Source organism: Sinocyclocheilus anshuiensis, unplaced genomic scaffold, assembly GCF_001515605.1.
Source record: "Sinocyclocheilus anshuiensis isolate Anshui unplaced genomic scaffold, SAMN03320099.WGS_v1.1 scaffold200, whole genome shotgun sequence".
NCBI lineage: Eukaryota > Metazoa > Chordata > Actinopteri > Cypriniformes > Cyprinidae > Sinocyclocheilus > Sinocyclocheilus anshuiensis.
The window spans coordinates 303226-315786 of NW_015558595.1; the positions used below are offsets into that span (position 1 = coordinate 303226).

General features: G+C 37.3%; 1 protein-coding gene across 1 annotated transcript in view; it reads right to left on the reverse strand.

Moving 5' to 3' along the window:
- The window catches only part of gnai1 (guanine nucleotide binding protein (G protein), alpha inhibiting activity polypeptide 1), a 35384-nt gene that overhangs the window by 19383 nt on the left and 3440 nt on the right, over positions 1-12561 (reverse strand). The gene's annotated exons all lie outside the window — the stretch shown is intronic.

Sequence of the window (12561 nt, forward strand, 5' to 3'; positions counted from 1 at the left end):
ATACAAGATCTAAGACACTGAACATTGTTGTACATAGTTGTTCTAACACTTTCATTATTTCATTATTGCCTATGAATATTTCATTAACTTCTCAGAGTGGTGCTTGAAGGAATAGTTCATCCAAAAATAACAATTCTCTCACATTTACTCCCTCATGTCATTCCAAGCGCGTACGGCTTTCTATCTTCAGTGAAGTAGTTTCAAAGAATGTTTATGGAGTCGGACAGTCGCAGTCCCCATCCTCTTTCATTGTATGGAAAAGAGCAGCGTGAACATTGTGCTAAACATCTCCTTTTGTGTTTCATAGAAGAAAGAAGGCCATACGGCTTGACATGAGGGTGAACAAATAAAATGCTGAGTAGATAAAATCATCAGACCACACCTGCTGGTCCAGTCCCGTGTATGTTTACAAATGTGCACTGCTGGTAAACTCCGTCAGCTCCTACTGCTGCATTGATTGGTTCAATAATGGCTTCACTTATAAAATCCAATTTAACCTGCTTCTCTACTGGGATATCTTTCCCTAACACTGAGACAGGAAACTCCACTGCTATGTGTATGCTGTCTTGATCTGAACAGAAAAGCCCTACAGAATTAAATGTACTTGTCAAACAGATTTTGTGTTCTTTAACTCTTAAAAATAAAGGTTCCAAAAGGGTGTTTTTTGCATTGATGTCACAGAAGAATAACCATTTTGTGTTTCTCGAATTTTTGAGTGAACAGTTCTTAAAAGAACCATTTTTTTTAATGGTGAAGAACATTTAGAGTAAAGTTTCTATGGATGTTCAAGGTTCTTCATGGACCCATAGATGCCAATAAAGAACCTTTATTTTTAAGAATGTTTTTCTGTAAATGATTTCAATTGCATTTTCAGGTGGGGCAATCTGTTTGTTCAATCAATGGTAGACGGGAAATGGGTTCTTCGGTATAAAAAATAGATATTTTAGCTTTAAAAATGGACTTTTAATGGTTGGTCTACTCTTTTAAGCAGATGAAATTCGCTATACCACATTCCATATTCCTGCTTGTATTATGCAAACGTTACCCAGTTTAAATGCTTTCAAAGGTGCTTTCAATAGAGCTTAACTTGTATTGGATATTATGAACATTTCAATAATATACATATGCACTGAGAGCGCACAATCATGTGTATTTAAGGGTGCACAGCTCTTTGCCAAAGGCTTAGTGCCTGATCAAAGACCAGCATCTGATAAGCTTATTATGGGTTACAATAGAATCCATATGTAAGTGGATGGTGTTACGTCCGAGGACGTATTCAAGGTGTTTTATAATTGTGTACATGTGTTGGATGTGGTTTTGTTTGCTTTCCTTCTATCTCTCTCCCTCTCTCTCCCTCGTCACGAGACAGGTGTTCCAACCAGCTGTGTTGAATCTGGTGATGCCCGCGGTGATTGGTTGATGCCGGGAAGGAGCAGAAATATAAGAAGTGGTGGATCTGTGAAGAAAGGAGAGAGAGACTTCTTTCTGCCAGGGCTACTCTTCCTCCTGGTTGCCCAGATTCATTTGTTTGCTTTTGGTTGATTTAGTTCTGAGTAAGTGAACTCAGGACTTTGTTGTGTTCTTGAGCAGAAAGAGAACTGAAGTTGTTTAAAACCATTTTGACTATTTTTGTTTAACGTTAATTATGTTTGTTAGTGTTCTTATGTTCTTTTGGATTTAAGGGAATGTAGGGGGAGGGTGCCATTTTCGTTTGTAATTGTTTTCTCCTGGTTATGGGCAGACAGGAAGAGAGGGAAGTTTTTGTGTATTTTATTTTCGGATTATCTTTCTCTAGGTAATTTATAAATATCCTTGGGTTAGTTAGTTTGGTTTTGTTTGTTGTTTTGGCCTAGCTCTCCCCTGAAGTCTTTGTTCCCTATATGTTCGTTAATACTTCCTTTGAGATTTATTGTTTGTTTACCTTTTTCTTATCTTTTCAAATTAAAAGAGATTAATTTGAATTGGTGTTTGTGTTGACTCTGGGTCAGGAGGTTGGATTGCCCTGGTTCTTTCTCCAAGGTTCTTTTTTTTTCTTTAGATGTTTTTCTTTATCTTTTTTTGTTACTGGCTCCCCAGCCCTAGATGGAAAGTTATATAACAATTGGGGGCTTTTGTTTATTTGTTTGAGACAATTGTTAATTGATTTGGTAACTTGGGAGATGTGTCTCTTGGTAGTGAATGCAGTATAAATTTGCTGCTGAACACCATTTCAATTTGTTGGTAAGTAGCCTAAAGAGTTTGTTTGGAAGTCTTTGAAATTGTGGGAGGGGCAAAGGTGTTTATTGTAAGAGTATGGATTTTGATTTGATAGAATTCTCTCTTAATCCTACTGTAGAAGTTTATGATCGCTGTAGGAAAAAGGATTTAATTCTTATAGCTGATTTCTTTCATATTAGCGTCCCAAAAGAGTCTACTAAACAGGTTATTAAAGAGCAGCTCTTTGATGAATTGGTTTCTGCTGGTATTATACCTGATAAATCGGAAGCACCTGCTGGGGAGGAGGAGTTGTTGTCCGAAGTCGGTGTGGGGACTTCGGAAGTTTTTCTTAATGCAGATGCTTCTGAATCGTGTAATGAATCTAAATTGGCAGTCAAACTGAAGGAGTTGGACTTATTGATTAAAAAACAAGAATGCGAGGCACAGTTAATTAAATTGCGCGTTGTTCAAGCTGAAACTGAGCGCGCTGTTAAACTGCGTCAACTGGATTTACAAGCGAAGGAGAGTAAGCCAACTCCAGTTCCTCGTACTAAAATTCCCTCGGATGCGACGACGCCGGTAAGTCGGCCAGTTCCTGCCGGACGCTCTGATTTTGATGCGAGTAGGTATGTTAAGCTTGTCCCCCCTTTTAGAGAGGCAGAAGTAGATTCTTTCTTCATCGCATTTGAACGTGTTGCGGTGAAGTTAAGATGGCCTAAGGATATGTGGGCGTTATTGTTGCAATGCAACTTTACGGGAAAAGCCCAGGAGGTATGTGCTGCATTGCCTGTAGATCAATCGCTTGATTATGAGATCGTTAAAGCGACAGTGTTACGGGCATATGAACTAGTTCCAGAGGCCTATCGTCAAAAATTCAGGTCTCATTCAAAGTCTTTCAAACAAACCTGTGTAGAATTTGCTCGAGAAAAGAGAGTACTTTTTGAAAAGTGGTGTTTAGCAAGTCGAGTTGTTGACTTTGAGCAACTCCAGGAATTATTGTTACTGGAGGAGTTCAAAAACTGTATGCCGGAGGCTGTTGTAATATATTTGAATGAACAAAAAGTTAATTCTCTTTCTGATGCCGCTGTGTTAGCGGACGAATTTGTTTTGACACATCGCCCTATGCGTCCTGAAAGAACTATAGTTAATGTGGCGAGAGAAGAGACTCTAGGGTTTCCTCAAACTTCGAGGCCGGGGAAGAGTGTAAAACCACCCTGTCAGTTTACTTCGGGGCGAACGGCGGGGAATAGGGTCTGTTTTTTTTGTTTAGATCCTGGCCATTTAATTGCTGATTGCAAGGCCTGCTCAGTCTGTATCTGAATTTGATTCTACCTATGGACCGTTTATTTTGCATGGCACTGTATCATTTGCAAATGGTTCTGAAACTAAACCAGTTTCGATTTTGAGAGATACTGGGTCTGCTCAGTCCTTTGTGTGCAAGGACGTTTTGCCCTTTTCTGATCAGTCTTATACGGGTAGAAATGTGCTGGTGCGAGGCATTGAGATGGGCTGTGTTCCTGTTCCACTCCACAACGTTCATTTAAAATCTGATCTCGTTACAGGAGTTGTTGAGTTGGGTGTGCGCCCTAAATTACCTGTGGACGGGGTTAGTATAATCCTTGGGAATGACCTCGCTGGGGCTAATGTTTTTCCTTGCCCAGTGGTGGCTAATAGACCTGATGCCTGCCTTCAGCCAGATTTGTCTGTGCAGTTTCCTTCAGTGTTCCCTGCCTGTGTGGTAACGAGGTCGCAATTAAAGAAGTTCAATGATGTAATTGACATCTCTGATTCTTTTCTTGGTACTGGTTCTGAACCTAGAAAAGATCATTTAGTTGTGGAGGCTGAAGTAAAGTCTAGTTCGGAACCTTTGACAGCTGAAGGAGTTAATTTACAGGTGGGTCGAGATCAGTTATCCCTAGCCCAGAAGTCTGATCCTACATTGCAAAATTGTTCTGAGATGGCAATTAATGTGAATGATATCTCTGATTTGAATACAACGTATTATTGGGACGAGGGAGTTCTCATGCGTAAATGGAAACCTTCAAACTCTGATGTGGCAGACTGCCAGGTGAGATATCAAATTGTGTTACCGACTGGTTACCGATTACAAGTCTTAAAATTGGCTCATGAACATCCTCTTTCGGGACATTTGGGAGTCACAAAAACATTTCACCATGTTTCTAAGTATTATTTCTGGCCTGGATTAAAATCTGAGGTATCAGATTTCTGCCGTTCGTGTGATGTGTGCCAGCGTGCAGGGAAGCCGAATCAGAAGATTCCTGTGGCACCTTTGTATCCCATTCCTGTGCTAAGTGAACCTTTTGAGAGGTTGATTATTGATTGTGTGGGTCCGCTGCCCAAATCGAAAACTGGGCATCAGTACATTCTGACAGTTATGTGTTGTGCGACGCGTTATGCAGAGGCTATTCCGCTGCGCTCGATTAAAGCTCCTTTAATTGTGAAAGAATTGAAGTTTTGTACTACTTTTGGTCTGCCTCGAGTAATTCAGACTGACCAGGGGTCAAATTTCACCTTGAAAGTATTTGCACAAGCGCTTGCCGAGTTGGGAGTAACGCATAAAATGTCTAGCGCATACCACCCCGAAGCGCAGGGAGCTCTTGAAAGGTTCCATCAGACGTTAAAGTCTATGCTCCGTGCCTTCTGTGTGGAGACGGGTAAAGATTGGGCAGACGGGTTGCCTTTGCTGATGTTTGCCATCCGTGAGTCTGTTCAAGAATCATTGGGCTTTAGTCCCGTTGAGCTTGTGTTTGGGCACACCGTTCGTGGGCCGTTAAAGCTCTTGAGTGAGCAGCTGTTAAAGAAATCTAGTTCACCTGTATCGGTTCTTGAGTACGTAAGCTCTTTTCATGAGCGTTTACATCAGGCGTGTATGTTTGCTAAAGCTCATCTGGCTGACGTGCAATCTAAAATGAAGAAGCGATTTGATCAGAAAAGTGTATCCCGTAATTTTCAGGCGGGTGATCTAGTTCTTGTTCTACTTCCCATCCCTGAATCTACTTTTCAAGCGAAATTCTTTGGTCCTTATGTAATAGAAAAGAAGCTTAGCCAAACGGATTATGTTGTGGGTACACCGGATCGGAAGCGTAAGAGTCGCGTATGTCATATCAATATGCTTAAGGCATATTATGAGCGAGAGATGACACCGACTCCCTCGTCATCAATGCTTGCTACCCCTATTCTTGTCGATTCTGAGCAGATACAGGAGGGTTTTGTGGCGGATGACTATCAAGGTTGTGGGGTACGTCTGGAGAATTCAGTTGTTTTGAGTAACTTAGATTCTCATCTAGAGCATTTGCCGACATGCCAACGAGAGGATGTAGTGAGAATGATACGAAAATACCCCTCTCTATTTTCTGATGTTCCTGGTAGAACTACAGTCCTGTGTCATGATATTGATGTGGGTATTTCTTTGCCCATAAAGCAACATCCGTACCGACTGAATCCTATGAAACGAGCAGTGATGAAAAATGAGGTAGAATATTTGCTGAAAAATGGATTGGCCATCCATAGTCAAAGTCCATGGAGTTCTCCATGTCTGTTAGTCCAGAAACCAGACGCTTCTTTCCGTTTTTGCACGGACTACCGAAAGGTTAACAGTGTGACTAAGGCAGATTCTTTTCCTCTACCCCGCATAGAAGATTGTGTTGATCGAATTGGCTCTGCCACTTATGTCACTAAACTAGATCTCCTTAAAGGGTATTGGCAAGTCCCTTTAACTGCCCGTGCTAGTGAAATATCTGCGTTTGTCACTCCTGATAGCTTTCTGCAATACAATGTAATGGCGTTCGGGATGCGGCCCTCCAGGACCGAGTTTGGGCACCCCTGCTCAAGAGTGTGGAAAAATGGTTCGGCCATATAGAATCAAATAATAGACCATCACTTTGTGGAAGGTAATTGATCTACTACAACACAGTACACAAAGATATATTAAATGAATTTACATATTGCAGAATACAGGTTTTAAAATCTTTTACCAAAACTGCTTTGCTGCTTATTTTTCTAAAAAAATAATAATCAATATACACATATACTGTATGCCTGATGAAGGTCATGGGACAAAAAAGTTGTTGAAGGTCATGGGACCAAAAATCAATTTTTTTTATATGTTTGCATGTACTGATAGTGTGCGGGATTCATTCATTTTTCTTTGGACGTTTGACTTGTTTTTTGGTCATTTGTACTACACACCTATCAATCACCTTCAGGTGTGCGAGGATAATTGTTGATTGATTGCTAAAAAATAAAAGTGTATGCCAAACTACTCAATAACATTTTCTTTTTAAGAATTTTATTCTTTTAATCAGACACTTTTCTTCATTATATCTGATTTTTAGACACAGACACACACAAAAATCTAAATTAATTTTAAGTTGGAAATTAAAAACATGCCCATCATAGAAAGTGTTATTTTATTACTATTATTTATAGTATAGCATTTACATTTTTACTTTTCGTTTCATAGTTTTCACTTAAAAGTTTGTAAAATAAATAGTAATCATTTTATTTTGTACTTGTCATTTTTTTATTTTTTTATATTTAATATTTTTATATATTTATATATTTTTATTTAGATATTTATTTTTTGATTTTTACATTTCAGTTTTAGTACATCAACTTAAAATTATGTCAGTACAGCCAAGAAAACATTTTATATTTTATGTTAGTTCAGGTTTATTGCAATTACTGAAAATTATTTTTTTATAGTTTTAGTTTTAATTAACTTTAACAACACTGATAGAAGAGGTGTTTTCAATTCTTTGAATATTAATTACAATTTGAATGTATTTTTGAATAGATAGGAAAAAATGAGGGTTAAAACACCCCCTTATGTGTTTTGCTCCCTGTTATCAGTGTATAAAATCAGCTCCTGCCATGGAAAACAATACAGATGTTTAATTTCTATCCAACTGTTTTTAAAAGCTAAAACATTATTACACCTGTAACGGAAGAATTCCGACAGACTGTGGCGGAATATTAAACCACTGAATCGGAAAATAGAGGTGTATGTTTTTATAACAAGAAACTGTGTTATGAGCAGTGCTGGAAACAGCCCTCCAGGGCTAGAGCAACCTGGGAGAGCTCTTAATAAAGCAACGGACAAACCCAGAGAGACGTGCCACTAGAGGAACAAGGTGCGAGCCAGTTTCTATTCGTGAAAATGAACTGTGAAGGAGCTGTGAGCCGTGGCACAATTACACTCATCTAGCTTTTGTCCACTTGACACATGTGATCGCGCACACAAATGCATGCATCTGTACACGTGCATACTCGAGTCCGGACTCTCATCACACTGCCCTGTTTCTGAGGACATGCTACCAAAGAGGGCTCAGATACCTGATGGTCACGTGCCAGCGAAAAAGCAGCTCTGCAGTGTATCGCTCATATGCATGCATTTCCAGTAATGCATGATGATCCCTATTTGTCATAGTAACTTGCTCTTGGCTTCCTGCTGATTGTGCGCATAAAGCGTGTGCCATTTTATTGTGGCAGATAAACCTCTTCTCTCTGATCGCCGTTTCTGGTGGCCCGTGTCATATGGTCAAGGGTCTGGATGTAAATATGCAGTGTAAATTGTTAGAACTGTAATGATTTGTTGACATAAAACCATCTGGTATGAATCAAAACAAAGGGTGTACTTTTAAGTCAGCCATAAATTAGTAATTTACTTATAGTAGAAGATTTTACCTGTGCGCAAGATTCCAAATGGGAGGAAGCATCAGAAAAGCTTCACTTGGTCTGTCAAAAAAATGACTACAGTACCAAAATAAGATCATTTACGAGAAAATGTCAACATTAGCAAATATCTGCTGATTAATCTGCCTGGCTCATAATTCATTGCATCTTTTGTGGACTGAACGAACCAAGCAGTTCCTCACAAGAGAACACACATCATGGACACACTTGAACACCTTGTACAACTTACAAATTAGGTAAAGGTTTTGGGACACCGTGAGCAGACCTGCTGATACGACTGCTGGAGCGTGATAAACAAATGTCAACAAATGCTGGAATTGCTTTGGATGAAACCGTTTCCTTCTATGGTGTATCTCACAAAGAAATTTTTAGGTTATATTTCACCCTAAAATTAAAAGACAAAATAAGAAATTATTTTGCATTAAAAAGCGATTTTGCTCAATTAGATCCCATTCTGCAGTGCAAATATCTTAATAAATAAAAATTTATAAATTTATATTGCCTTGGAAACTATCTGTATTGTGAAAAGCATTCAAATACCATTGATTTATACATAGGCTAGTAATTATATGTCTGATTCTATAATAGACAAATTAGCAGACTTGCAAATACCACTTAGACTTTTTAAGATGTATTATTTCTGACATTTAAAAAATGACAATAGTGCATCTATTTCCTACAGTTGGAGGCAAATCTCATGATCACTTTTATTTGAGCCGCTGGCACAGCTCACCCTGAAGCATCTGACATGCTTTGCTTTACAGATACAATTTTTTTTTTTTTTTTAATTGTGATTTGCCAATGTATAAAATAATGTAACAATTCATATTTTTTGCTTTGACATAACATTGCGCCATATACTGTAGAAAATTCATGTTAACTCACTTTAATACCTCTCTTGTTTCTATGAATGTATAGCCTACTATTACAAATAAAATATGTTTAGATAATGATTCAGGTCCTATGTGATTATGTAAGAGATAAATCATGAGTATTTTTCCTTTGATTATTCTATTAAACAAACATTTTATGAATAGCATAATAGCATAATAATTGATAGCAAGTGGGCCTCAAGTTTGTCACGCTTCACAATTGTCATATTCTACTCTGTCATCATTTAGTCACCTTCATGTTTTTCCAAACCTGTATGAATTTCTTCTGTTGAACACAAAAGAAGATAATTTGAAGAATGTTGGTAACCAAACAGTTGCTGGTAGCCATTGACTTCCATTTGTTTTTCCATACAGGTTTGGAACAACATGAGGGTGAGTAAATGATGACAGAATTTTCATTTTTGGGTGAGCTATCTCTTAATGATTTGAGGGGGAACCCCTGACACCATGACTACTTCTTTCTGGACCTCTGAGGATACCTCTCTCCCCATTTTTGTACAGTTAACAATTGATAACAGACTTGCATCACTGCCCTATCTGTGAAACACAACTCCAGAGTGTCTCAACACACTGACACCACGTGACAACTCTAATGCAATGCTTTGCCGCACTGCCTGGTCTTATTAGATTACAGCAAACACACGATCCGTATTACATTACACACTTCAAGCCCTGCTAATGATCCTCATACGCAGATACATTTTCACGTCTTGTTTTTGCAGGTGAGATCTGTTAGCATTTCAAGTCAGAATATTAACTGGAAATTTCATAAAGATGACCTGTGTAATTTCTGTGCCACTAAACAGAATTGCAAAAATTAAGAAAACTTTTTTTTTTACGTTTTTGGGTCAGTTGATGGAACTGTCACTTGCCCTTTTGGGTCAGCACTATATCTTAAAATTGAGTATGTATATATGCATCTTTAAGTGTTGCAAACTTTTTTTTGTCACAATTTTTCTGTTTGCAAAAAATTTTGACATGTATGGAGTGTTTATAAATATATGATCTTGAATTGTCTTTTAAATTTAAATTTATAATAACTGTATAGATTCAGTTATGTTTTTTGTAAAGAAAATGTAACATTTGATAATATGTGAAAACTGCATAATTTTAAAATGCTTTAAGAATTTGACTCAAAAGATAATGGACACTTTTAGAAAAAAATGACTTTATAAAGGTAAAAATGCCCATAAAATTCAAAATTCTGTTTAAACTTATTGGAAAAGATTAATTTCTATCAGTATGACCTGACCACACAGAATATGAAGAATATTAAAAACATTAGGAGTCAGCTGTCTTCGGCAGTCCTTAAGGTACCAGCACAATAACACACTCAGCAAAATATCGTCTAATTATCGTTATCGATAAAATCCCAGAAAATATCGAGATATAATTTTTTGTCAATATCGCACACCCCTACCTGGCAGTGACGTAGATAAGCAGACACCTGTAATTGGAGAGACTCCTTCAGAAGGAAAGAGAACAGGAATAGAGAGGACACATTATTTTAATTATGTCTCACCACAGAGGCCTGTAGCCCAGAGGGACTTATCAATGTACCCATCCAGGGGAACGACAGCGGGAAACACAGAGCCACACAGATGCATGCATGCGCATTTCTGAAACAGAGTTTATTAGATGACCCAAGATGAACAGTTTGTTCTTTTGGAGCCCAATAAAATCACGACGCACACTCTTAATTTGAGCACGGAAACACTTAATGGGGATTAACAATCTCATTAATTATTCCCAAAGCATCATCTATTGAATTCACACGTCTCACAAAACACACTGACTCATCAAACATCTGGCGCTCACAGGAGTTCTTTGGCTTTTTAATTTATAAAGTTGTTATTTCTCTTTTGCAGGGTTTGGATTAACCTTAAAGTCAAACTGTGATGGCATTCTGAGTTAAACTGGATATTCAAAGAGTGAGAAAAAAAGGATGGGACTTGATTAGGTCAGGAATTGACTTAAAAGTGATTTTACAAAGACTGCATTAGCTTAGAATGCCTGAATAGGAAGTAAATCAATTAAAACTTGCAATAATAAATAGTGTATATTTACACACTCCAAAATTATTACAATCAACATAAAGGAAGCATGTTTTATAATCGACTTATTTTTAATATACTTTCGATAAGATAACAAGTATTATCAAGGCCAGCATCACAGATAGGGATGCCAACTAATGAATATAAATTAACAGATTTTTTTTAATTCTTAATAAACAGATTATTTTGTATAATTTTTAAAATTGTATATATTATATTTTATGATTAATCACATTTTTTACAAATTTCTAAGAATACAATGAGCAATCAGTCATTGAACCTTTATATTTGAAAGTTTTTATTATACATTTTTTAAGTGTCAAACAGTACGCATTACTCCTACAAAGTCCTACAAAATAGGAAATTATTTTCAGAGTTGGAGAAAGTGAACACAAGATGACATGTCAGCCAGAAAGAAAGATCATCATTCACTTTAATTTTTTGGAGAAAAAAAAAAATTCAGTACAAATAGATGGTGACTGAGGCTGTCCATCACTGAAATTCTTCAAAATATTTCTTTTTGTGTTTGATGGAAGAAATAAAGTCAACATAGTGCACAAGTGAAAAACACTCAAATGTTGTAGTGTTGAAGTGCTTTGTGATGTTAATTTATTGAACTGACCCCTGAACTTTCACTGGAATGTGAACGGTATGCACATCAAAGCCTTTTAAAAACCCTCTAACTGTGACGCGTCAAAAGGCCGATCTATGCTTTTGCTCACCCACACAAACAGCTACTTTATAACGGATAATAACACCATTCACAAGCTTTGCAAAATGACCAAGTTAAAAACGTTTTTCCATGATGGATATATTCTGCACTAAATGCTCTTCTCGATTCCTTGTGTTTTTTATTAAAGGAGATATTCAAGGGTATGGTGATGCATTACTGCAGTGCTTGTGTGTGTGTAAGTGATCAAGAGAGAGATGGTCTGAGGTTTACATGGTTTACAGACATTAGTGCTGTTACATTAGGCCCAGTCAGTTTGTTTTCATCCCCGCAGCTCCAAACACCACACACACACACCTCCACTGAGACCAGCTGTCCAGCAATCAGTTGGGTTATCACACACAAGCTTCAGGTTATGATCCGCAATACACCACACCCCAATCTCTATTGTGCACAAACACTAGCCATTTCCTGCCAAAAGCTGCTAAAACAACATCTAATGAAAATCAACCCAAACACCAACTGGAAAAAAGAGATAGAGTGATACATATCAGCCAAAAAAATGTAATCGGTCAACATTTAACTAATTTGATATTTTCAACCAAAATCATCAGCCGAAAACTGTACTCACTTGGCTTTGGAACAGAAATTTGAATTTTGTGTAGACATCCAGAGACAGCCTTGTTAATGGACTAACCTTTTGTTTTTTAAACAGTATAATGTGTTTCTGTTTTCAAATATTTTGAGTAAATTTTGAGAAAATATTGTCTAAATAAACTGATCACCTAACATTAAATCAGATTATATAATTTAACCTACATGTAATTGATAATGTACAGTCAGGCGATCAATACCGCAAAAGATTATATTTTCTTATTTTGTGATAACCACCTGAAAATACATTACCCTGCTCATTACATTTAAATTATTTAGGGATGCACCGATATGAAAATTTTGGCCGATACCGATAACTGATAATTCTTTATTTTTGAAAGCCGATAACAGATATATTGGCCGATAAATCTATATCCAA